Source organism: Augochlora pura, chromosome 10, assembly GCF_028453695.1.
Source record: "Augochlora pura isolate Apur16 chromosome 10, APUR_v2.2.1, whole genome shotgun sequence".
Lineage (NCBI taxonomy): Eukaryota > Metazoa > Arthropoda > Insecta > Hymenoptera > Halictidae > Augochlora > Augochlora pura.
In genome coordinates, this window is record NC_135781.1 from 14,832,840 (window position 1) to 14,858,702 (window position 25,863).

General features: G+C 33.3%; 1 protein-coding gene across 6 annotated transcripts in view; it reads right to left on the reverse strand.

The window, feature by feature from the left end:
* The window catches only part of Ipk1 (Inositol phosphate kinase 1), a 248,619-nt gene that overhangs the window by 191,084 nt on the left and 31,672 nt on the right, over positions 1 to 25,863 (reverse strand). For 3 of the 6 annotated variants that reach the window (XM_078192829.1, XM_078192827.1, XM_078192830.1), the window contains exon 2: positions 23,356 to 23,430. The exons of the other annotated variants lie outside the window; for them this stretch is intronic. The gene's annotated coding sequence lies outside the window, so the exon portion shown is untranslated. The remainder of the gene's footprint in view (positions 1 to 23,355; positions 23,431 to 25,863) is intronic. 6 annotated transcript variants of the gene reach the window in all.

The following is a 25,863-nucleotide window of genomic DNA, read 5'->3' on the forward strand; positions in this document are numbered from 1 at the left end:
TATTAATACAAATCATAATGTTTATGACGATTTTTCCACTTACTCATCAATTTCTCAAAACATATTTTCAAAGATTCTTCTCGTACACTCGTTGTTTTTCCACCATTCTTAATACTATGGCAATTAATTTAATTTTATTATCGGAAAACGAGTAATTAGGTGACGATTTAAATGCATTAGGTCAAAATAACCGGGTTATCTCACTCAAAAGGTTAATACATAAACTAGAATTTTGCGACGATTTCCTCATAGTGAGGAAAATAACGATTACGTCAATGATCTTTTCAACAAACACGCAACTTATGTGTTCATTCAGAGGACAAGTCGTCCATTTTGTTCCGAAATGCCTTACATTCGCAGATTCGTAATAAAAGACCGGCAAGATTAATTTCGCAGGCGTTATCAAACGAAAGTCGACACGCGTCATTACCTATTGTTACCGTTGTTCTCCAGTGTCCCCTGGGTATATCTGTTATCGTTGATAATTGAATTTCGCCGAAAAAAAGATGATAGGCCGGTGTTTTATAATGCGTAAGAGGAGACTAGGCGTTATCGTCCGATATGGGGAGGCAGCGTGATCGAGCAATTGATAGGAAGTGGTACCACCATTTTCTTGTGGGTCAGGAGCGTGGGTAGTAAACGAGCAAAGAAACGAAACGCTCCTACCATCGGTCGCCCCAGCCCATTTCTACTTTCACCCTCCGCGCCGATCCTACCGTGCATGCTGCACCGATGCAGCCTGTGCACGCCGAGTCCACAGCGGCACGGTACGTATACAGGACAACGCTCGCTGGGAGCGTAGGTGGTCTGCGGCGGAGCCGATGTTCGCTCGTCGTTATTTATCGCCGATAATAAATTCAGTAACGGGAGCAACGCCGCGTCGTGCAGCGCCGCACATTCAACAGCGCAGCCGCGTTATGCATAGGAGCTTGATTAGATAACAACACGAAAAATCGTCCGTATTTATCAGTCTTTCTCTCTCTCTCTCTCTCTCTCTTTTTCTCCCTCTTTCTCTATGCGCATGATTCCCGTGATTTTACTTCTCCATGGCAAGCTGATCCAAAGACGTATGCTCGATCACTAGACGTAAATGACTCCAGAAAAATAGCCAGTCCAGGAAAAATTTCTACCATCCTTAATTGTGAACAACGTATAGAAATAAATACGCTAAAACAAAGACAGAAGATAAGAACAAGAATGGGGAAGCAATGAACTGTTATAGAGACAAATTTCATCAATAAATTGGAAACTTTGATCAAATCAGTATTAACTTGTTTTAGAACCTATAGAGAAAATTCATCGACTACTTAAATGATTTTATTTTATAAAATATTGGATACTGGGAATATAAAACGAACTATTGTTCGCATCTGTATAAATTCGAACGGTTTAATACCTTTCTCCAGGATCTTCCTTGAGGAAATACTTTTTTCCAGGCGTTGTTTTATTTGTTCATTGAATTTGTCAAGAAAATAAATTAAGATATTAATTATGTGCATTACTAACGCTTCTGGACAAATACTTGTTGTCAGGGGGTAATATATACGTGTCAAGCAACTTCAAAGGGTTTCAGATATTTCGTTTTGACGCTTCAGTATCGCAATAAGCAGTGCAGGAGTTTTCGCAGGAGAATTGTGTTTCATAAAAGCCGTACCTAGGGTACTTCGGTCTACAAAATACCAATTTTTATGTAATTCTAGAGTAATTTGTAATATTCGACAGTATATTTAACCGCGGTTATTCTGTGATGTTACAAGATTATATTAAAGACTGTTATTACGAATTACTCCTYAATARCGTAAAAATTGGTATTTTGGAGASTGAAGCGTACTAAATTGAAATTTTGGGAAACACAATTGACYATTTCCGATTTGTATACATCAATATACAATAGAGATCGATGKACAGATCAATATATACAACAATATTATCGATATTAATGACCGGAACGTAACCAATGTTTTTTATACATAAAAATTTGAGSATTAATTTAAARCTATTACTAACAGCTTTCAAATTACARCAAATAATTATAGTAAATTGAATTAAAAAAGTTTAAATAATGTCGAGGAAATGTAAATCGCGTATTACTTGAAGTCCGTTGTTTCAGTTTACTTTATGCACGTYGCGTATTTATGAAAGGTCCATTTATTTGGAGCCATGCTATGGTCTTTCCGCGTTTGTCCCGCACTTTCCAATGCAGTAGTTCCCAACACACTGTTTCCATCTGTTATATTCTGATGTTGGAAGTTATTAAACGAAAATGTGTGGAACGAGCATAGCACGGTTGTATAGGTATGAAAGAACCTTAAAGATCGCTGTGCGTAGAATGGCCTATGAAGCAGAGTCGTTAGAAAGTCTATTAATAGGCTTCTGGTAGCTCAGCCGTTGAGAATATATCCCGGAAAGAGAACGTTAAAATTTGAAAAATTCTTCAAAATACATACAGTCCTTCACACGTATTGCTTCGTACTTTGTCTATGTTTTCCATATTAACGAAAACGATAACATAAAAATTTGACTAAAACTAAAAACCATTTACTTGATAGTTATAAACTTGAAATTTTAAACACGTACGAAGCACGTGATCCTTCAGAGCTGTGCCTAAAAGCAATTGGAAATATTACATATCAATGCATTATTTTTAATTCGCTAAAATAATGAGAAGAGAATTAACTTTTTATTTAGTACCTGTTTCTTGCAATTGAATTTTATGGAAATTTGGCATAAAAAATCCACGATCTAATAGTAACACATCGGAAGACTATCAATTGAGATCCTACTAAAGGAACAAAAAACATTGACAAGTAAAAACCATTACCAACACAAAAATATAACTCCTGAAATGCTGTTTTCTTTCATTTTTCATCGTTTAATTTTAGCTTTAAAAGAATAAGTCGAACATGGAATCGTAAATTATTTCTTCCACTTTAAACTACGGAACAATGAAGATTCATATACAAGAAAATACATGAATATTATTGATATTATCTTATTATTAATTTACTTAAATTCTTTCCTTTACAGTACCTGCTTACCTTTTCTTATTCTTAGATTCTAATGACGACTACGAATTTCTATGCACAGTAAAAGTTTATTGCAAGTTGGACGAAAATATTTTCTATTTTTTAATCATTTCAAAAATATTCTCAAGCTCTAGTGTCTTTACAGTTCTATTTTTATATTTCTGTCATAAGTGGATAAAATCTGCAATTTATTTAATAACTGAAGAATCGTTCGGTTCAGAAGAAACGAATAACATATATCTTTAATTTATTTAGCATGTGCGAGCCATGTGTCCGTCTAGTTTTTCCACACAAATGTAACATTTATCACGACAATAATAAAAATATATAGTAGATTATATGTAAAATCTTCATCACTAGCGAGAACTCGCTGTTATAGGTTAATGAGTTTGTGAACAAATTCTGTTATCTCATCAACATAAACGCCATTGAAACGGATTATGAATAGTTTCGTATTCTACGTCGTAGGATATGCAATATGGAAGATCGTGTTTTCAGTTCGATACTCATTCATCGGAAACGCCACACCTTCGATGACACTCCTACGAGAAGTAAACGGAACCCGAACAAAATAACTGCTGATAACAGGTATTTGCGTTCGATATTATCTACGAAACGTTTGCATTATCTACAAAACGTTCGCGCAAACGTCTGCGATCATAAAAGAAAAAATGTGAACAGTCCCAACGATAACCGTTGGCTAAATGCTAGTTATCGATAATGGACAAAATTTAATTTACAATAAACCTCAATAAACCATCCATCAACATATGTTTCAACATTCTGGGAATGATTTGTTATCTAACATTTGGAAAAATGATAAGCATTATATGCATATATACTTGCTATTAGACTACGCGGATCGATCTTGTTTTATACTAGTATTTTCTCAGTAAACGGGATTTGTAATTATAATATTAAATGCTGAAGGAATTGCGATTAAAAATAGAATAAAATAGTATAAACTTAATTAAAAGAAAAAAAATCATATAAGACCTGGTTAATTGATACACTTCCTTTACTTTAAAGATCTGCACATGTCAATTTAATAATCGGTATATTCAGTTGATGGAGAAGCATTAAATAAATCTAGATTACCCTAAGTAACACTATACATAAATATCAAAAATTGGAAACCTGATCCCTTCGATCGTGGTTATCGTAAAACATTTGTGCAAAGTATTGCTTTCAGACAATTTTATATCGAGGTCTGAGGACATGTAGCATTTTATTGTGTTCCATATTGATAAAAATATCAGCAACACCATAGCGAATTGATTAAAAAAGAAAACAAAACAGTAAAACCGTGATGAATTAATTTAAAAAATAAAAAATAACACTGCATCGTGTTGATTTAAAAAATGACACCATATCAAATTGATTTAAAAAACGAGCAATAATAACCACTATATATTGATTTTCACAAAATTCCTACACTTCGAGCACCGAAAATACAGACCAAAATGGCATTGTATTTTCTCTAGAGACATTTTCCAATAGATTAACGAGACAAATGAAACAGGATAAAATTCTATTTCGATTTTTATCGTGAATCTTTGTGTACGCTTGAAATGCATGATAATTCGCAGTCTAATTACATTACTCAAACTTAATCGAATAATGCTCGTAGAAAAGTTGAAAATATCCGATTTTCCGGTCCTGGAAATGTTCACGGTTTCGTGTCGCGTCGCTACGGGGGGAGAGAAAAAAATCGAACCTTCCAACCGAATTCTCTCGGAACGAGTTTCACCGCGACCATAGCGGTCGAGAACGATATTTCTGAGTTGTGTGTATGCTGCAACATCTGTCCGAGCTGTTGAGATTGTAGGCGGGCCGCGGCAGCGTCGAATAACAGAACGGACAGCCGTGTTTCGGACACAACATTCAAACTCTAGCCATGCGCTAGCCCACATCCGCTCCATTTCGCGATCACTCAAAAGAGGCTTCCCGAAAAACTTGTTCGAGCAGCCATGTTGCGAGCCTCGAACATCGGTGTTGCATTTGCTCTTTGCAAGACCTCGCCCCCGTGTCAGACCCCCCTTCCTCTTATACATCTATTATGGACCAGTAATGTCCCTGATAAATATTGTCTAATGAATTGCGTTCTATCTTTTTTGAATCCGCTTTATCAATTTCGTGGTTTTGTTAACTTTTACGAAGATTGCAATCAGAGCTGGGCAATATTATTTATAGAGAACTGTTTGAAATACTATCATAAATAGTAGATTCATCACAATGAAACAGTATTTCAGATGGAACACAGAATTTGAGTAAATAATATATTTGACTTTGATAACCTATAACTAAAGCATAAAAATAAATATTTTATTTTCATAGTCCAAAACTGAAAATAACATGTTTTTTACTTCAATAATAAGGCATGAAATGTAATATCTTCTCATAGTTCTTAAACCGAAAATAAATTGTAAAAATAATTAAGAAAAAGTAAAATTTCATAACGTAAGAAATCATAATATGATTGTCTTTTTAAATATAGATATTCGCATATAAAGAAGTGTATCTACTACATATGTTTATAATGCAGAGAAAAAGTACTTCGTTTTAGATTATCAAATTAATTATATTTCATTTCATGATAATACATTAAGTCAATAAAACATTTTGCTAAAAGTTACAATAGCGGCCATTTCACCGCTCTGTCTGGTGTTAAATATAAAATGTATTTCATTTGTCAATTTCTCGTCTTTGTTTGAATAAACCGGCGTAATTAAACATTAGATTTTATTCAAGACTTAATTAGTTGTTCAATAATTTCCGGATTTCAATGTTCTAGGATTCTTGTCGTCCATCGAGAATTTACGAAATTCGAGATTTCCATAGAGAACCGCATCCAGGCATTAAGGAAGGAAGAGATTCGGTGGTTTGAGAACCGCTGACTAAATTCTGTGAATTTATGCGGAATATTAAAGCGTGCGTCACTGGTACGAGACTTAACTCGTCGTCGTTATCCGTCGCTTTAAAGCAATGAAATTTCAAGGCGAGAATGGTTCGGCAATCCCGAAGTGAAAACCGCGGCTGACTGGTTGCGTACAAACCAACGAAATTTCAACCGTAATTTTATTCAACCGAGTGCATAGTATTTATCTTTTCGCCGAGGAACAGTCCATTTATGCTTAAACATTTTTAGTACAATATGTATTAATACCCTGCATTCGCAGCGGTATGTTTATGGCATATTTCAGAAAACAAAGTTTCGTACATTATAATTGTAAAACTCATTTTTGCTTGTCAAGTTACGAATTTTGAAGCATCACTAAACATTGCTATATCATTTCCCAAAGTATTTCTTACATTATTAAATTTATACATTTAACGATTCTTAAAAATGCGAATATTGTACGTGCAAATAATCACAATTTTATATGTATAAAACTCAAAAATCAAATGTAATGAGAGTACTATACGTGTAATTTAGAATTTAGATTGAATAGAGAATTCTTTATGACGAATTTCACCATTAGAATAGTGACATGAAAATTGAAAAATTGAAAACTGAAGACCGCCCATTTATTTTTTCTTTAACTATATCGTCTACGATTGGAAATTCTATAAATATATCGAAGTCTGAGGCGTATTTACTATATTTAATTATGCTGTCATTGAATTTGATATATCTTTTACTCTGTGTTTATTGAAACAATATAGAAGTGCCAATAGATATCGAAAGCTGCACATGGCCACCTAGACAATGCAATTAAATATTACCGTCTATCCTGCTCGCTTAAAATGGACACTTCCAACTAACACATTTTCATTCCAAGCCACCAACAGTCTGTAGTTTTATTGCATTGAAATCAATTCTAATGCCGGGTGCACAATAACAAGCGGAAGTCGGCGGTAGTATTTTAAAGAGCCTGCTTGCGCTTAAGGACACCGACATTCCTAATGGATTGATTTGAATCGTTAATACTGAACTACGTGTTTCGACCGACAATTTCGGAGAAATTAGACTCACAAACAAACTGTCTACCTTAAAAAGTAATTTGATTAAATTTAATCATCATGAATAGATTTTATGCATTTATGGCGCGTGCAGATTTTTAAAATACGAAAATAGAGAAACTGTGTAATTAACTGTCTAATTTGTAATAACTTGTTATTAAGACAATTCAATTAATAAGAAAGTTCACACCTAAATTCTTAATAAAAAAGTATATAACCGATAACAAAGTAAAATAAATGAAAGATATTCCTTTTACGTTTTACACGATAAAGATATTGTCTGCAATAATTAATGACAAGGGTTCGATTATGATCGAATACCAGAGCTAGACATGTATATTGTAATCTGTGCAAAATCAATGGTATAATGTACATTTTACTGAATTAATAGCAATTTGTTAATTAGTAATATTATATATAAATAACTGTTACTGGACCACGAAGTTCATTAATGTACAGAAAAGAAACAAGCAAATGAAATTTGAAACAAAAGAAAGACTAGTTACCATTGAACTGTAGATTTTATAAATTTATAACAAGAATGAACACATGAAACTTGAAACGGAAAAGACAATGATTACCGCTAAACTATAGAGTTTATATCTATTATTTTGTAGTCAAATACTATAGTTAGACTACAGTTATACACTAGTTATCATTAAGCTGCAGATTAGAAAATAGTAAAATCCTTTGAAGGACTAAAACTCCTGTTGCTTTATCTTCAGCTAATTAAGAATAATAATTGTGAGAAATATGATTTCACGTGATTAATATACGACCGATATCGGGCCCTGAAACCCTGAATACAACCCTGCGTGAAAGCGCATGCGCATGTGACGAACGCGTGAGGAAAGGGATCAGCGTGTGTCCTGCAGACGAGTTCAACATGGCCGCGCGGTGTTTGCACGTGCTTCTTTGCTTCTGCTTGCATTTTCATTATTATGAAGCATATTTCGTTTAGTTCTTTCTTATTTACGCTACAGCGTATTAACTCGACCAAAGCTTATTCCACGGCAAAAATTACAACAATAGTATAAGAAATAGATGTCTACGCAGCTCTTACGTTGTTTCAAAATCAGCTTAGTTATTAATAGAACAGGAAATAGAAATTGTCTAAATTAATTCTAAAAAACGACAAGTCTCAACAGAATGTTCTTTCTCTATTAATAATTTTAACAAGTGGTAGATAATGAGAAAATATTCTAAATTTCTTCCAATGTCTTTACGGTTCAGTATTCTAACTAGTCATCTTTATCAACATAAAATCCGCAGTCTAGTTGTGACCATGAACGATAAAAAAAGGAGGTTACAAAGCTCATCGCTGCTTGCTTCGCATTTAAAGAATTCCCACTCGGTAACCTCGCGACAGCTTATTAAGGCCTGGCATCATGAATGGAAGTGTAAAAAAAATCTGGTTTAACGATCCAGCATTTCGATCGACAGGTATTGCGCTGATTCATTCGCGGGAATTATGCGGAAGAGAAATTGGTTTTCGCCGCGGACGCGAAATAAGAATGCTGCTCGATAATCGCGTTCGACGAGTACCGCAATAGACAAGATTATTTGAATGAAACGTAATTATCTGCATTGAACGGTGGATGCGTTCCCTCCCGGCATTTTTTTCCTCCGCTCTCAGATATTGTTTCCATTGTTCCCCGTTCCTTTGACAGATATCGGCTGAGCATTGTGCAACGACGAGTGGCGCGGGCGCTCTTCCGATTCGTCATCATCTCCGCCCCGCCGTTCGAATCTACGCATCCCCGAAACAACAGATTTCCCTTTCGTAACTGGTACACACCATGTGGCGAATGGACACGGATTGTTCGCTTCTTAACATTTCGAATCGCCGCCCATGCGTATCAAATCCCAAATTTTCGCCGACAATTCAAAACCCCGCCTCCGTGGCGACCGAGATCGCTCGAACGGAAATCCATTCTCTCCGTGAACTCGCAGTGACTATCAAAGCAGCGGTTTTTCATATTTATGGTCTTCAATTTGCAACTGACCTGTATAATGCAGGGTCAGTTTGCAAACGTGCTCTAAGATAGAACGTGATACGCGTAGCTGGTCTTTTGAAAACGCAAGAACCTTTGCTCAGTACTTGCAAGTGTCGAGAATAATATCAATATTGTATTATCTTGGCTCGAAAAATCAAGGCGATGTCAAGACAAGAATTTAAAAGTACTTTCAAGAGAAGATCGGGACTGTTTAACCTCCTCAGGGACGAATTTTTATAATAGGGAACAAATTATTTGATTTCTCCTTTTTTATTTCTCATCCAATTAATTTAATTCGTTGTTTCTTTTTCTTTTGCTCTTGTTTCAATGCAAACGGTTTAGAAAGAGATTACAAATGGCACACATTCACGGAGGAAAGTGCATATACAATTTCCCTTTGTTGAACTCACAGATTCGTGACTGACCTTTTCAATAGGTAATCAGCGAAGTCGATACACCTAAGTAGACGAGTAGACGATTCTGCCGACCACGGCTATTCGGAGTCAATTTGCTACAGAGTTCTAACTATAGTCATGACATGATATGCTTCATTTATTACGAATATATTTGCAATTTGTTTCTAAATTTTCTGTGACAATATTACCTGTAGGAAATGTAACGTAGTAACTATTATGTGTCTTCATAGCCGAGAATTTTTGGTAACTTTTATTTTATTCTATTTTGAAAGTTTATGGATATTTAACTTTTTAAAAATAGATCCTTTCCATTGTTACAGTATTCATTAAAAAATGTCATGGAATTGAATTCTATTTCATTATACATTTAATTTATTAAAAACGGTAGCGAGAAATATAAAATTTTATGTAATATCAGGTCCGTTGAATGTGCGTACAAGGATGTCGATTTGCATAAAGTTCCACGGTTTATTCACAAATTCAACTGCATTCGCATATCCATTGAATTACGTGTATTTTTACGTATGACGATTGTTTAGAATAAGTATTAGAATACATTATCATTCAAATTGGTATTAAATTACATATGCTTCACTATTTAATGAATGTAATTGGAACATTTAACATCTGTTTGCTTTTAACTACGTACATACCTCAAATAATAAACAGTGGCTCACAGAAGTGTTCGTACATCTTTAAAAACTCAATAATTTTTTAAAATTGGACCAATTAACATGAACTATTTTAGGTAATAAAGGGACTTAGCCTACTAGATAATGGCTAAAATGCTTTCTTTAAAATGAATTCTTTAACTTTTAACTTCAAGAATATAATATTCAAGTGTTTCATTTCCAGTCCAATAAGGAAAATATTTATTTTAATTAAGTATTCCAAGTTTGTATTGCAACATATATATTTAAAATACTTATTATATATTTGTAAAATCAATAGTATTGCCCAATAAGGAAAATATTTATTTTAATTAAGTATTCCAAGTTTGTATTGCAACATATATATTTAAAATACTTATTATATATTTATAAAATCAATAGTATTGCAATTAGTATTTTATTTAATACAGAAATAAATTACTATTTCAAATGAAACATATGTAGCACATTATTCGCAAATATTTATACTTTCTGATTGAAAAATATTCTCCAGTTACATAAAATTCCATTCACATCTCTCTGTAATAGTTCACCAGCTGGTGTTCCTGTGATTCTGTAACTCTAATAGCCTTGCCACTTGCACGTGAACATATTTGCTTCAATTAGAATATCTTTGTGCAACGCTGCGCCGGACGACTATTATTATACACAATAATCAAACAGTTGGAAATGAGAATAGCGAATTTGCGTTCGATTGGCCGTTTCAGACGCCATTCACAGGGATCTCTAACATGGTTTCGCTTAATATCTTTGTTTATCTGAAAGCGTTCCAGCAAACGAGATAAGATACGTGGTCGCGAGGGATACGCGATGTTTTCACAAATATCTGAACGGGCAAGAATGACGCAACTATCAATTAAACTTTCCTAACGAGATATCTTTTTACGTAGTACATCTGCATGATTAAACCCGTACTTTTCATTGATCATAATGTTAAAGAATTTGTACCCGTTGTGCAATGTCGTAAAACATTTGCGATTAAAATATCGTCGACCTGTGCGAGCTCCGCATAAGTTGAATCGAAAATTACTTTCATTACGAAAAGTGACCCATTGCAACTGCAGGCAAATTTCATTCATTTCTTAATTACTAAATTTATTTTTGTACAAGTCTGTGTTGTATGTCTGTCAAGTTCGATTTTGAGTTCTACAATCGTTATTTATAATAATAAATTTTCGCAACGCCTCGTTATTACTTATCTTTACACTATCGGTGGTGAAATCGAACATTTCAGTTTAAAAACGCAGAATAATAAACTTAATTTTATTAACTTGAAATTTCGATTAAGTACTCCGCATAATAAATATATAATTTATAATAAATATATAAATAATTTATATAATAAAAATATAATAATTTTATAATAAAAATATAAATATATAATAAATATATAATTTCGTTTATAGAAATCACGAACAAACGTATAAAGATTTCTAATTAAACATCAAATAAATAACTTATTTAACCAAGTTCCAATTTCTAGAAAATTATCGATCAGAGGTGCTGACACTTTATTACTCCATTTATTTATTAAATAAAAATATTATTATACATTAACGAATATAATTATCATTGTACCGATAAATCAACTTGGTATATAACTTTATATCACATACATTTTTATTTTATAAATAAATGCTCGACAAAATTCTTTTACCTCGATGCTCGCTACGCCTCAGACTTCTCTACAAGACATTTTTATTTTGCATACAGATCCGCGATCTAGTTATGTGTAGTTATAGTGGTAACATTGTCAAATGTTTAAGGAAGTTCTTGAATTGATACGAAAGTAAATGCACCATAGTGGAATAGTTTCAGCATCTCCAACTAGCTAAACGAAGGTTCAAAATAGGTTACATATATTACAAGTGTAATTAGCCGAACATTCAGAGATACCTACACAAACCGCCTTAGTCCATTCATGGCAACTCGAGCATTGGATATAGTCTTTATTACTGTTCAGCAAGTAAACTGCACATGTAATTTCGTAAGGAGAAACATCCGATGGAATGGTTTTGTTCGGAAAACTTTTAAGGACTACTTTAATTGCTTTTGTTCATCCCTTTGTTGCTATTAACTTTTTCCTGCTTATCTCATGATGCAACATCATTTCGAATATTATTTTCATGAAATTGTTTCAACTAAGCAATTACGAGTGAATCGCCGACATTTCTGTTTAGATTTGAAAAATGTACACTATTAACACTAGATTGCCTAAGCAAGTCATTTTGAGTGCTTTTCAATTTCAATTAGAAAAATAATTATGTAAATAATGACACAGCTTCTTATAATTTTGTGACTTTTTCTGCAACATATAAATGCGTTTATTAATCATTGTTGTTGCCCCCCCCCCCTCCCTTCCTTCCGTTTATATATATATGTGTGTGTGTGTTATACCTATATTGTCGAAAAGCAGTCATTTTCCCGGCTTCAAGCTCCCGTCTTTCTAGTGTTAAATCAAACAGATATTAAATATTACAATTACGTTCATTAAATCAGAAAAATATAAGAAATAGCTTATGTTCCAAAACAGTATATGGTTGTGTTTTTTCTTCAGGTTTATTTTATCTCATATATCTCATATATACATATAGAACATATCTCGTAACATATAGAATTTCTAGTAGACATTTAGACACATGAAATACTACTATTTATAATTATTTCCAGTACATCTGAAAAAAAATATTATTTCAATAAATAATTTTCTTTCCTTAAGAGTGGAATAGTCTCGTGTGCGTTTCTAAGATTATGAGTATTATTATATATCACTATGGTCATCACTATACTCAACGCCCGTTTTGAGCATTTATGTAAAAAAATCTAGTAGAAGAAAGCCAACAAGTACAATGCTCTATTGAGCAATTCACTGTTATGTATCAAAATCATATTGAAAACAGATAATAAACTGAAGTTTTGCGAAGACTGCAGAAACAATTCGGTGAGGAAATAATGTTGAAATAATGTTGAAATAATGTTAAAACAATGAACACTGTTCATGGCTATTGTTACACGTGTGCAACGTCCACAAACTTGCAATTTACGTAGAAATACATAAACTAATTTGCTAATTTATTTTACTATGTTGTTTAAAACATTTCGCGATAGAAATCCGAAATGTCGACAACAATGAAATTTGACGCATAGATGAGCGATGAACCAGAGTCACTGGAAGCAATTTTTTTGTCGCAGAATAGTAAAAAGTAACGTTGCTTTGAAAACTGAGTAATTTCTATACCAGTCAGTTTGGGGAGATCATAATTGTCGAACTAATATTCAATTCTGGTTAATATATTATATCTGCACGTCCCACGTGTTTTTCTCTATTAACACGTTTGTGTCAATCATGTTTGAGTGACAGCGCAGTTTCGCGGTATGTATAATGCGTGACTCAGAAATTAATAACCCTTCAGACAGTTGACACTCGTGTTTCTAAGTTATGAAAGGAATTGAACGACATACGAATTTCCATATGAAATCAGGAAGAAGGCGTGTAAAGGAAAAGTAAACAAGGAAATCTTTTCATTATACCAGTAGTTGTTATTTATGGTCTGATAAGCAACGAGTTACCCGTCAGACGATTCCCCTTGCGAAAAAAATAATTGCGAGACAATGACGAACAGGAAATAACTGAAGAAACCCGCTATTTAAAAATTCCACGGAAAGTATGTAAACAATGTTGAAAAGTTTTCTTATAAAGAATCAGTTGACGTGATATATGAACAAAATACGCATTGAGATACCAGATAATTATGGATAGAGGATTTCCAAGAATAATATTAAACGCGGCACGTATAAAATGTTTTCACCGTAGAAAACATGTAAAATAATTGTGGGAAAATCCATATGTTTACATTGTTTATTATATCCGATTTCTAACGATATTACACAGCTGATAATGGAATACAATGGAATATAATGATCCACAGCTGACCTCCATCTAATCTAATTAGCTGTGTGCTAATTACAAAGAAAGAAGCTCAATCATTCTAATAAAAACTTTAGTTAAAATACTGTCTTCAGAATGTTGTAATGATGTTTATCATTTCTGTAATCAAAAGTTGTGTCCAAAACTCAGCTCATAATACTTACAGTAAAGTCATTCTACAACATTCATTAACCCTCTGAAGCTCAATATAACTTATATACACTATACACTATACTTATACACATACACTATATGTATATACGCTATACAAGTCCTAAATTCTACAAATGTTCTTCACATCTTTGGATTAAAATCACATTTTAGTATTTTATGACAAAGTATAATTCTATTGATAGAAACAAAAGTTAATAAAAACTTATGAATGAAGATATCGGTAATCATCAAAATTATTGTAATAAACGAAGACCATTCGATGTTAATATTCTCGAAGAAATGCCTGACTGAATGTAATAAATAGGTAACAGATTCACCACGTAAATGTAACACCATTCTAAACATAACCATGATCGCACACAAAGATATTATAATACAGTGTACTATCTGATGTAATCATATAAGTTATTCGTCATGTTACAGCAGATCACCAACAAATTTACTCATAATTTCACGAAGGAATTGATTGTAAGTACTACACTAAAACAAAAACAAAAAAACAACAAAAGATTTGCAAACATTAAGACGGAAATGAGTTACTCCAATGAAAAAAAACTACACGATCCGGTATCTCATAATTTAGTTAAATGTTAGAAAAATTATTCTGTTTTCAAAGGTGCTCGAATATTAATGCTAGTCGGCATGCCAAGTATTAAACTGAGTTTTGGCCAACGGCAGCTGTCAGGGGCCAGCCAGATGTTGATCGTTAATGGCGTGCGTTGTAGCCCTCGAAATTGTACCAGATACCACCATTATAGTATCCCACCAGGCCGAAAGTGTCCGTGCCAAAGGAAATGATAAAAGTCGTCGGAGGGGGAAAAACGAACGCAAAAAACGCACATGAGTTATCGGGATCGATTATCACACCGTTGCACGCGGACTGTTCGACCCTTTGTTCACGGATCACATTGTATGAAATGTAAAACGAGTTTCATAGCTCGAGGCTCCGACAGAAGCTGAACACATATTGTACTCAGAATTCGGCATTAATTGAAATCATTTAATAAAAAAATAATTATCTGAATGAATTTTTTTTAAATGAATATATTATTTGAATAACAATTACTCGTTATTCATAACAAAATATTCCATCTATTTATCCGAATAATTATTCATTTTTTAATCACAAGAATTATTCTAATAGATATTGTGAAATAATTCCAATAATAATGCGAATAATTGTTTAAATTAAAATAATCCCATTAATTAAAATAAAATTTTGAAATAAAACTTTAAAATAACTTATTTTAAATTCTAAAATAAAGTCATAATAATTAAAATTAACTCCATCAATTAAATTAAAATAACTCCAATAATAAAGCGAATAATAATTTATTTTTTGAAGAATTAACGATCAATTTACCTACAAGTAACAACTTTTCCGATGTAATGGTTAGAAAACTTCGCATGAAAGAAATTGACTGATAAACTATGGAAAAATTATCTAAATACATGTTTATTCGATAGTATCGAATATAAATTTAATAAATTTAATTATTTCAATAATTTGTGAGAAAACAGATTGTTATAAACTGATTTACAGAAATCGAAATCAAGGAACAATACGTTTACAATGTAAGAATATATTTGTCAACTATTTCGAATTTTATAAGATTGAAAATATTTTCGATGCAAACGGTTCGATGTAATTGCTGTTAATAATTAACAGAAACTAAAAACGGAAAAGTTTATTAGGAAAATAGTGATCTTTCTCAGCAAATTCCATTACCAGGTTATTACCAAACTCAATTGATGAGCCATATTTCAATTTATATTGAATTATTGACCGCAAACATGAAATTCGCGGTATAATTGATTTTGCATTCATGAGGCGGCGTCGGACAATGAGCAGAAACGTAATAAAACACAAATATCTAATGAATATTCTGATCAGCGTGCATGCTATTTGATAACCTCTATTGAAGAAAGATAGTCGATTAATAATTATTTAGCTAATAATTCGTGAACAGTCATAACTTAACCAATTGAGTACACTGTATAATTAATGGTACCAGCAACCATTACAAATCATCTTCTGAACGTAGATAGATAACAGCAGAAACAGTTCGCATAATTTAAATTAATTGAAAATCAAAGGAAGATGCCAATATTCAATTCAATATTAATATTCAATAATTTAAAGGAATTATTTGAACACATGATAAATAGGGATCACGAAATGTTATAATTGTGATATAATTGTAAATTTATATAAATGCAGTACGAATTGAATTGCGTTGAACCGAGAACAGTAACGGCAGCTGTTATCGCAATGAGGGATCGCGTATTACGTTACACGCTCCAGGTGTTTCAGAAACGCTCCCTATGTGCTCAGAGGGTTCAAAAATGGGACAGCACCTCCGTTTCTACATCGTTCGAATGTAACAGTACTAATAATTGAATCATTTAATATATTTACACCACTTATATATATAAAATATATAATTACCGGAGCTTCTTTTCACACATATATTACATCGTTAAATATAATTTGCATTTGAGATTGTCTGTATATGTTCCTACAAGACAAAAACTATAGGCACAGTTTTACGAAACTGCCGATACCTAAATGAAACCAAAATAAAACTGTATTTGTATATTTCTATTTTATATCATTTCTAATACAGAGATACACAAATATCGCGTTTTGTTAAGTTCTTGTTTTAATGCCACTAAAAATAATTATATTAACTATTCACACCACTGTAAGTAAAACGAATTTAAGATAATGTCCGAAATGTAATTTAAAAAAGTAATTACTTCTTTCACTATACTTTTTCATTTCAATTCAAACAAACCTTCGAGAGAAAACATTTTTTTCGTTGATTAATTATTATTAAAGTTACATCAATATTATCAATCACATGTATATATCGTTAATAAACGAAATTTTTCCAATTTGGTGAACCTTGTCATTAGTAAACTTTTTTAATTCATTTGCAATTTTTTATTAGTTTGAAAGATATATCAACTCTACATTTCCGACTAACTCTTTCACGAGGAATCCGCCACCCTGCTCACGGTTGTACCATCAACCGTGAAACATCCGAAGTAGTACAACTTGTTTCATTGTACCATTACTATTTCCTCGCTCCGGCAATCTGTGTTCGAGAGCTTCGCTGACTTTCCTAAGGAAAACTCGCGGCTGCCGCTAGGTTACCGGTAACGGTTACCCGCGGCGTTAGTAATTATGCTACAGCATGTAAGTATTATGCTCCACATTAGGCAGATTTTACAACTTCCCTGATCATAAGTCATGTCGTCGAGGCGTTGTTGATCTGACCCCGTGCAAATAAACAAGGTATAATTAAACATCAAAGGCGCGGCCTGCCTACGGTGCACTGCTGAAGTAAACGGCGGTGGTGCATGTCCTCCTATTTTTAGCGATACTAGATAGTGCACCTTTTAAGTTACCCGCCCTTTGAACAAGTGAATACGGGGTAAGTGTTTATAAGAACACCACCGATGACCACTGGCGAGAGGGTGGAAAGAAAGAGGCAGAGAAAGAGAGGTGAGGAGATGTAAAGAAGGGGTAGTACTATGGAACTTCGTTCATCCAAGATAAGTAGAGTGACATTAATGTTCGGATAATAGAAAAGTTAGTTACATACAATCAAATCTGGGTAAAAATACTTAAAATCAATATTTACGAAATAACTATTTCTCTTAACTGTGCTTATACGAATAACGAATAACTTCTTATTCAGATGAACTTCTATTTGAATAAAATCTTAGTCGGATAAATTGTTACCCAGATAAATGTTTATACAATTGAATACTTATTTGACAATGTACAATAAAATTATATTCGTTAGTCCTTATGTTTTATCTATCATCTGAGTGACTAAAGAGCTAAAATATAGAGAGCGGGAATAGAAGACGGTAGAGTATACATAGACAGAGAAAATGAAGCAAAGAAAGAGGGGAGATAAAGAAGGTTAGCAAGATTGAGATAAGTGCACTAAAAGAGTGCGAATAGGAAGGAGCGAGACGGTAGAAAAGAGAGAAAAAGAGTTATGAAAAGAGGGAGACAGAGGCGGGACAGAGGAAAGAAAATAAAACTAGATTGCAGCGACAGCTGGTCGCGAGAGTTTTGCCCCCCGAGAGATGCGACGGCGAACAACAAGCCCACATGACGCACGCTCGGATGAAGGCAAGCATGCACACGCACATGCACATTGCCAGAGCGTCCTTTGCTTTTCTATCGCGTCTGCTCCACAGTGCGGCACACTCCAGCCTGCACGAACACGCCACTGATACCGACCACAATAAAGAAAGGAGCTACTAACTAGAAGTCGCGCGACATGTTACGCGTGAATTTCGACGAAAGTTCGCGCGCGGACGGACCGGAGACATCAACTCCTCCACGGTGGAACCAAACGATAATGCAAGAGGTCGCGGCAGTCTGCTGCTATTAAGTTATGCGATTCGTGGGAAGCAGACAGCTCGCTTGCGAAACGAAATTTATTGCGCTTTTAACCTATTCAACGGTATCGGCACACACGCCTGTGCGCGTTTCATTTTATCTTGATGTTGTGAAGGTGAATCGATTGTAGTCGATGAAAATCCGAGACGAACGCCTCGTGCGATAACGATTCCATGGAAGCCATAGTCGGCTCTATGCAAATCCATCCGCTTCAATTCGTTTTCACGGATTTTTTCACCTACTTCCTTGGAATGAACGTTAATCTTCTTAGAGGATTTCGTATAGATACCTGACAAGAAGTCTAACGTCGATGTCGAGGAAGTAGGTTGAAAAGTATGCGAAGTAATTCATAAGAGAGGTTGAATTTTATGGCTGTCATCAAATTGTCAAAAGTATAATTACTATGAAAAGGATAACCCTTTTCAGTATGATTGTATAATAATTAATAATTTCTGTAATAGAGCAAGATTATTATTTTTTCTTATATATCTTCATTTACTTTGATACTTAAATTTTGATAATAGAAAAATCGAGATTTGTTTCGATATAGAAAAAATTAATAACATTTATGCGTAGCAAATTACGTAAAAAAAACTATATTCTGATGCTGCGACAGTAGGGCAGCCAGTAAGAGAGGGGAATGTAATCACACATGTGATGTCTTGTCGTGCGAGGATTACGCTTATTGTCTATTACTGTAGGACACATTCGTATAGTTATTACTCAGATTATAAGTTAGCTTAACCAAGTGGCAACATGAAACCGCTTGAAGAAAACAAGAAATACATTATTTCTTTGATCTGATAAGTGTTCTCATTATATTTTTCTCACATAATAAATATTTCGCTATTCAACATGTATTCGAAGAAGCTAAACTTTATTAGGATACTTATAATACAAAAGAGTTCAAATACCATTTATTATGGCAAATTTTAACACTCTACTCTCAGTTTCATTAATTAAGTTACTTAGATTTTGTTGAAATTTTTGGAGAGTTAATGAATTTTTGCCACTCTACATGCTAACATTGGTTTCAAGGAATTTAGGAGATAATAGTGGTAATTGTAGGCCGATTTTACACTTTGTTGCCAACTGATAAATTTTATCGGAATGCCTCGAATTCTGGAAAGAAATATTAACTAAGTAAAGCAAAATAACATAAAACTAATTATAATACTATACATATGCCCTCCTCCCATCTAGACTACAAATCTATAAGTCTGAGACAAAGTGAACCCGAGCTTCAATATTCCTAGGTTCATTGGAATGTGTTGAAAATTTAAAATGTATAACGAACCTTGCGTCAGTCTGCAATATACACATAAAGCGCACTGGTCACACATTCGAACACTGTCTTTTTACACATTCATAATTGCAGCATTGCTTGATAAGTATTCGTTGCTGATGCCTCTCGCTCACATGAATTACTTACACGAAGCGTGTACCTGATTTTAATACCCAACAGGGAAACATACGGCATCGCTTTTCACTAGCATATTTTTGATTGCACAGAATGCGAGAATATACAATATTGTTTTATTCAACTATTTCAACATTTCAAAAGTATTGCTCGAACGAAATGTGTATGGGGTCGCGAATACTGTAACGTAGCAGTAACCATTTCTCGTAGACAGAAGATCTTCCCGGCAGTTCAACGTAGATGGAACAAGCCGACAACTCATAAAGTATTTCGAGTTTATTTTTTAATATGACGAACGAAATTATATTATGTTAAAGTATTTCTCAGGGCACATTTTGAAGGACATATTTATCGCCGTATCGAAATATCGAAATTATCGCGCGACACAGTGGAATAGGCCTACATGGAACACCATTGACAGAAAAAGAAACGCATTAACAATAATACCTGGTAGGTGATGTGAAAATCTATCGATACGAGCGCCACCCTAATGTGTCACGAAATGTTACTACGATACGCGTCTGAGGTGCTCTGAGCCGATTGAAGCAATAGGGGGTGACGATACGATGGTAGTCAGGAGGCATAGCCCTGCTAGCCGCATCGTCTTTCTTTTAACACCTGTAAGACTGAAGAGAAACGATTGTTCGTATTTAACAAATAGTTATTGTCAAATGTAAATGTTGTTTCATTACATTGACAAAACCTCCGCACTAGAATCACTAAATTCTTGCGCGAACAAGTAGAACCACTATAATTTCATTTCTGGATACTTCCATTCAGAAAAGACTATAATTAATGAGACATACAAACACGAATTGGTGCCGAACTATGTAATTCTTGAAATTATGGTGAAACTCCGTAAATTTGATGCACTACATATTAAAATTCAGCTATAGGAAACTGTTCCAAAAATTAATAAAAGAGTTAGATTGTTGGTAATTATTTGGACAATTTGACCACTGGTTAAATAATGAAATATCACAAAATATCATATTTTGATGCTATTATTATGATGTTATTATTGCGATGATAATGCATGGGAACTCAAGAACTGAATAATTTTCATACTAGTCTGTATCTTTTCTAAAGTGATTAAACTTTGTAGCTCACCCTATATACCTCCACTTCGAGAAAGCAAAGAGACGAGTTCCAAGGAAAGCGTACATGTCATTGGCCGTTCGATAAGTACTTGTTTCATGAAAAAAAAACCGGTTTGTTGAGACGAAAACGAGTAATTATCGAGCGATTTCTGTCCTTTCATCTCTCGTTGCGTTCTTTGATTCCTATGAATTTTAACTCAACAAAATGCAAGCAAACCCCGGGCAACATAATATTCTCATGACATAGTTCGACATAATCAACATACTGTGAGCAAACACAGACACATTAATCTCGAATAAATAATTAATTAGTAGACCGTAGATGTTATGCGTTTATGACAGAATTAAATAGACGAAGTTGGAAATTGTATAAGAATTAAGGAAATTTAAAAGTTTCAATGTGTTATATTTAATCCCTTGAAGAAAGAAAGAGTATCGTTTTAATTATTAATTACCTTTTTGCCTTTCCTTAAACTTCAACTGCAAATAACATTTTATCCGCAAATAAGAAATAACGAATAATTTGTGAAGTTATTTAAATAACATTCGAGTTAAATATAAAACTTAATTATCGTTTGCAAATAGAACATTAATGTAATCTGCAATTCGTTATCAATTAATTAAAATAAAAATTGTCCAACACGGCTTGCGTTTCAAAGTTCCCAAACGATTCAAAAGAATTGATATTCTATACCAGTAAACCATCTGCGTGAGTCAAACGAAAAGGGTTGACAACCTTAAGTATTCCGTGCGACAAGCCACCGCAGTGCAATGTTCTCCTCGAATAATTACGTCCCTCGATTCACCTAACACGATTATAGAGAGCAGTGGGTACGATTGCCTCGTAGGTGGCTTCATTCGTTGACCAAGCGTCACAGTGCTTTCCACCGATCAATAGCATACGACTCATTCGAATTCGTATTTAACAATTCCGTTTATTCGCGTTCTGAACGAGCATGTAATTAGTTTAGAGCGTCACGGACAAGTTGACCGAATCGACGAATACGCGAATTGAAACGCAGTGATCAAAAAGTAATGCAGGTTCGTTGGGTTTCTAACGTACGAACGTGACGAGTTACTGTTTATTTAATTATCGTGTTTTACAGTGAAACGATAACGACGAAATAAATGTTTGAACCAGCATCCAGCATTTCGCGAATGAAAATTTTGTTAATTTCGTATTTTAATTTCACAAAAATAATTTACACGGAGGTGATAATTTCATTATTTAGTAATTTGGTACAATGGAGCTTTGGAAATGGAAAAATAAATCTGAAAATACGAGCAACAATACAATAATATAAAATAATAACGATCTATAATTCAACGTTTATATACTGGATTTAATAGCTACGAAACTGTATTTAACCTATAATTTAATATCATACTACTATATTCTTTACTTGCTATTATCTATTATTATTATTATGAACACCTTTATTTAAGCATTGCAGCCCTGAAAAGACTTCGTTTCTAATTATTCTCTTTTTTAGAAATGTATTCCCAAATTATGAGGACCCCAATGAGGACACTGAATGCGTTTGTCATCGGAGGTCGAGTCGTGCACGTCTCTTCCAGTGTTCACAGGAAAAGTAGCTACACCAGGAGTGGATTGATAAAGCATGCGCAGGGAGTCCTACGGAGTAGCGCCTGGACATCTTCCGGGTGCACATTATAATTCCGAGCTACGATCAGACAGAGGATTACATCGCGCCGCGTTAAACATATTAACAATGGTACCTCATGGGTGATGTGGAAATCTATTGACACGAGTGTCACCTTAATACGCCACGAATTGTTACCACGGTACGCACCTGAGGTGCTCCAAGTATTTATTTAGATAACCGCGGGCAGCAAGACGCGTGACGGGAGACAAATCCGAGTCCTGCTCTACTCTATTATCTTTATGTTGCGCGTTAGCTTTCTTTTCTTACTTTCTATTATATGTCTTTTACTTAAATCTTTTACTTCAAATTCTTTCCTTGCTATAAAACATAATGTATACAACTTCAACAGGAAATAAATGCAAAAGTAAATTACAAGAAATACATAGGACTGGTACTCGCATGATTAACATTCTATGTTCAAACAGAAGTTTGTAGAAAGTTTCTCAGATAGGTAAAGACTACATAATAATTGAATGTTTCGGTGCGGATAAAAGAACTTGAGAACTACTTTCACAATTCAATTATATGTAATCTACTACCTTGAAAAGTCAACGTAAAGTTACTCACGGAGAGCTCCAAGGTGTCTGGCAAAAACATTTTCTCTGATACACGTCCCTCTTATCTCAGCTCAGATACGTAAAACTGCAAAGAAAACATGTTTTAAGGTACACAACACATGTAAACGTTAGGAAATCGATACTCATTAATTAAAAAGATGCAGCCAAGTGCGTTAAAATAATATACATATAAGTACACCGGGTGGCGTTTTACCTATTTTCAAAAAAATCATACACTGAAATGATCAACTGTTTAACAGAAACTGTAATGAATGATTCACTACGTAATTGAATTAGTTAGCAAGTAATAATAATTTGTTAAATTAAAGGCACATCTTACTACGATTCATTAGCATTTATTATTATGATCGACGAAAGGCGATTCAATTCAATTTATCTTAACTCTAAAAGAAATTAATTTTCATTAAAAGAGAAATTATGAAAACTTCTTCTTGCAATTACAGGAGGGATTATGATAATTATGCTACGAGCTTTTATGCATTTAATCGTGGAGTGTTTAAATTTGTAAAATGCAGAGAATGTGCATTTCTTCGAAAATGTATTATGTTATTATTTTGTAATCGACGTAATGAATTTTCTAGTCTATTAAGATAGTATTAATGGAAATAAGAATTCGCATAAAAATCCGCATTCTCTTAATAACTTTAGTACCTCCTAACAAGTTATTTATATGTAGTAGATACAGTTCACTAAAACAGATTAGAGTACAATTAAAAATTTTGAATAAATAGAATATTGTAGTTTATTTATTAATGTAACGTGAATTTATATGAAAGTTTATAGCGTATTGTTCAGTTCTGCAATTTATTAAATCACTCAGTTCAGAGGTAGAAGGAAAAGAAAATATTTATGTTCATTATTAATTAACACTATAATTAGAACTAAAATAACACCTAATGATTGACTCTTCAACGACTGAGTTATATATAAACAAACCACGACACCTTTTCTTCAAATAATTATTTAATCATTTATTTCATATTTTTCAATATTGAAAGTCTCGCGGTTACATCGAATTCTTATCCTTAAATGTGTACTTTACAACATAAATATAGATTAATATATAAATTAATATAGATTGAAGAACACTTCGAATTGCATTTTAATTTTTTTTTTTGCCAATTAGAATGTGCAAATTATAGATTAACATTTTTTCAAATAATCATCTTGTTACATAATATTAATCGAAAGAATTTGTTGCAACAAAAAAATTACTGTTGCTGTCGGAAGGATTTCTCAACTGTTGCTCTTCGATTCTAAACGGAAATCTACCAGTACATAAATGCGCTGCGAATCGTTTCAAGAAGAACTAAATGGTTTCCAGAACATCATGGCCACGAATTTCGTGTCTATGCAACATACAAATACACGTACGTCAATTAAAAAACAGTCGTCCGGTTGGCAGTGTTTGAAAAGCCGCCGAGACTGTAAAGCTGCTTGTAAAGGGGGGAAAAATCATTTGGCGGTGTTCTATTCCTTTTGGAATAGGAAATCAGAAAAATAGGGAGAACGAGGCCGAACGATGCGGCGCGAGGAACGGTGAAGTGAAACGAGGTCAAACCGCGAGGTCGAGGAAACTTCTATTTTCGTTTTTCCTTTAAAGATATTATCAGTCACGGCTGTTTCGCTTGCAATTCAGAACTTGGTTTTATAAAAGAATTCAAAATCCATACTTATACAGTTCCGCTATTTAATACAACATTAAGTGCATGCATTAGTCTGTTGAAACTAAGAAGATGGTTGCATCTTCTTTTGTTTTTCTTGTATTTAAATATGGCGTACACACAGTTCATTTTTAATGGATAATACTATATAAATTAATTCTAAAAAACAATACATGCAGATTTAGGCAAATTCTACTCTAAGTAACAAATAATAAATTACAAATTAAATTAACGTTTCATTTGCAAATAATAATGAAATTTTCTAACATATTAAAAAATCACTTAAATAATTCCACAAATCATTTATTTATTATTTATTATTGGTGATAAATTGTTATATTTTATTTATACTCTAGGGAAAAACAAATAATAAATAACAGTAATTTCTCTCTCGCCTGTTGTATATTATACAATGTCATCAATATAGTACAACATATAAATTTTTTTACAAATAAAATGTTATTTTTAATTGAATTTCGGTTAAAAGCAAATAATATGTAATTCTCCTTCGTCTAATTTCTATTTATCAGCTAAGAATATTGTGATAGCTTTGTAGAAATGGAAATTAAATAGTAACATGTACTATTATACACTAAAGGGAAGCACATCAGCAATCGAACCAAATGTAATTCAACACCGATCACATCGAAAAAATAAAGGGATCATTTCTTAACTAATTAGTTGTGGCAATCTATTTGAAACGTGTCTAAATTATTGTAATTATTAGATTGTGGATCTTTATGTATTTTTGATAAAAATGTATAGACGATATAAAATACTGACAATTTGTTTATATTATCTATATCTTGTGCGAATATGCTCTGGTCATGAAG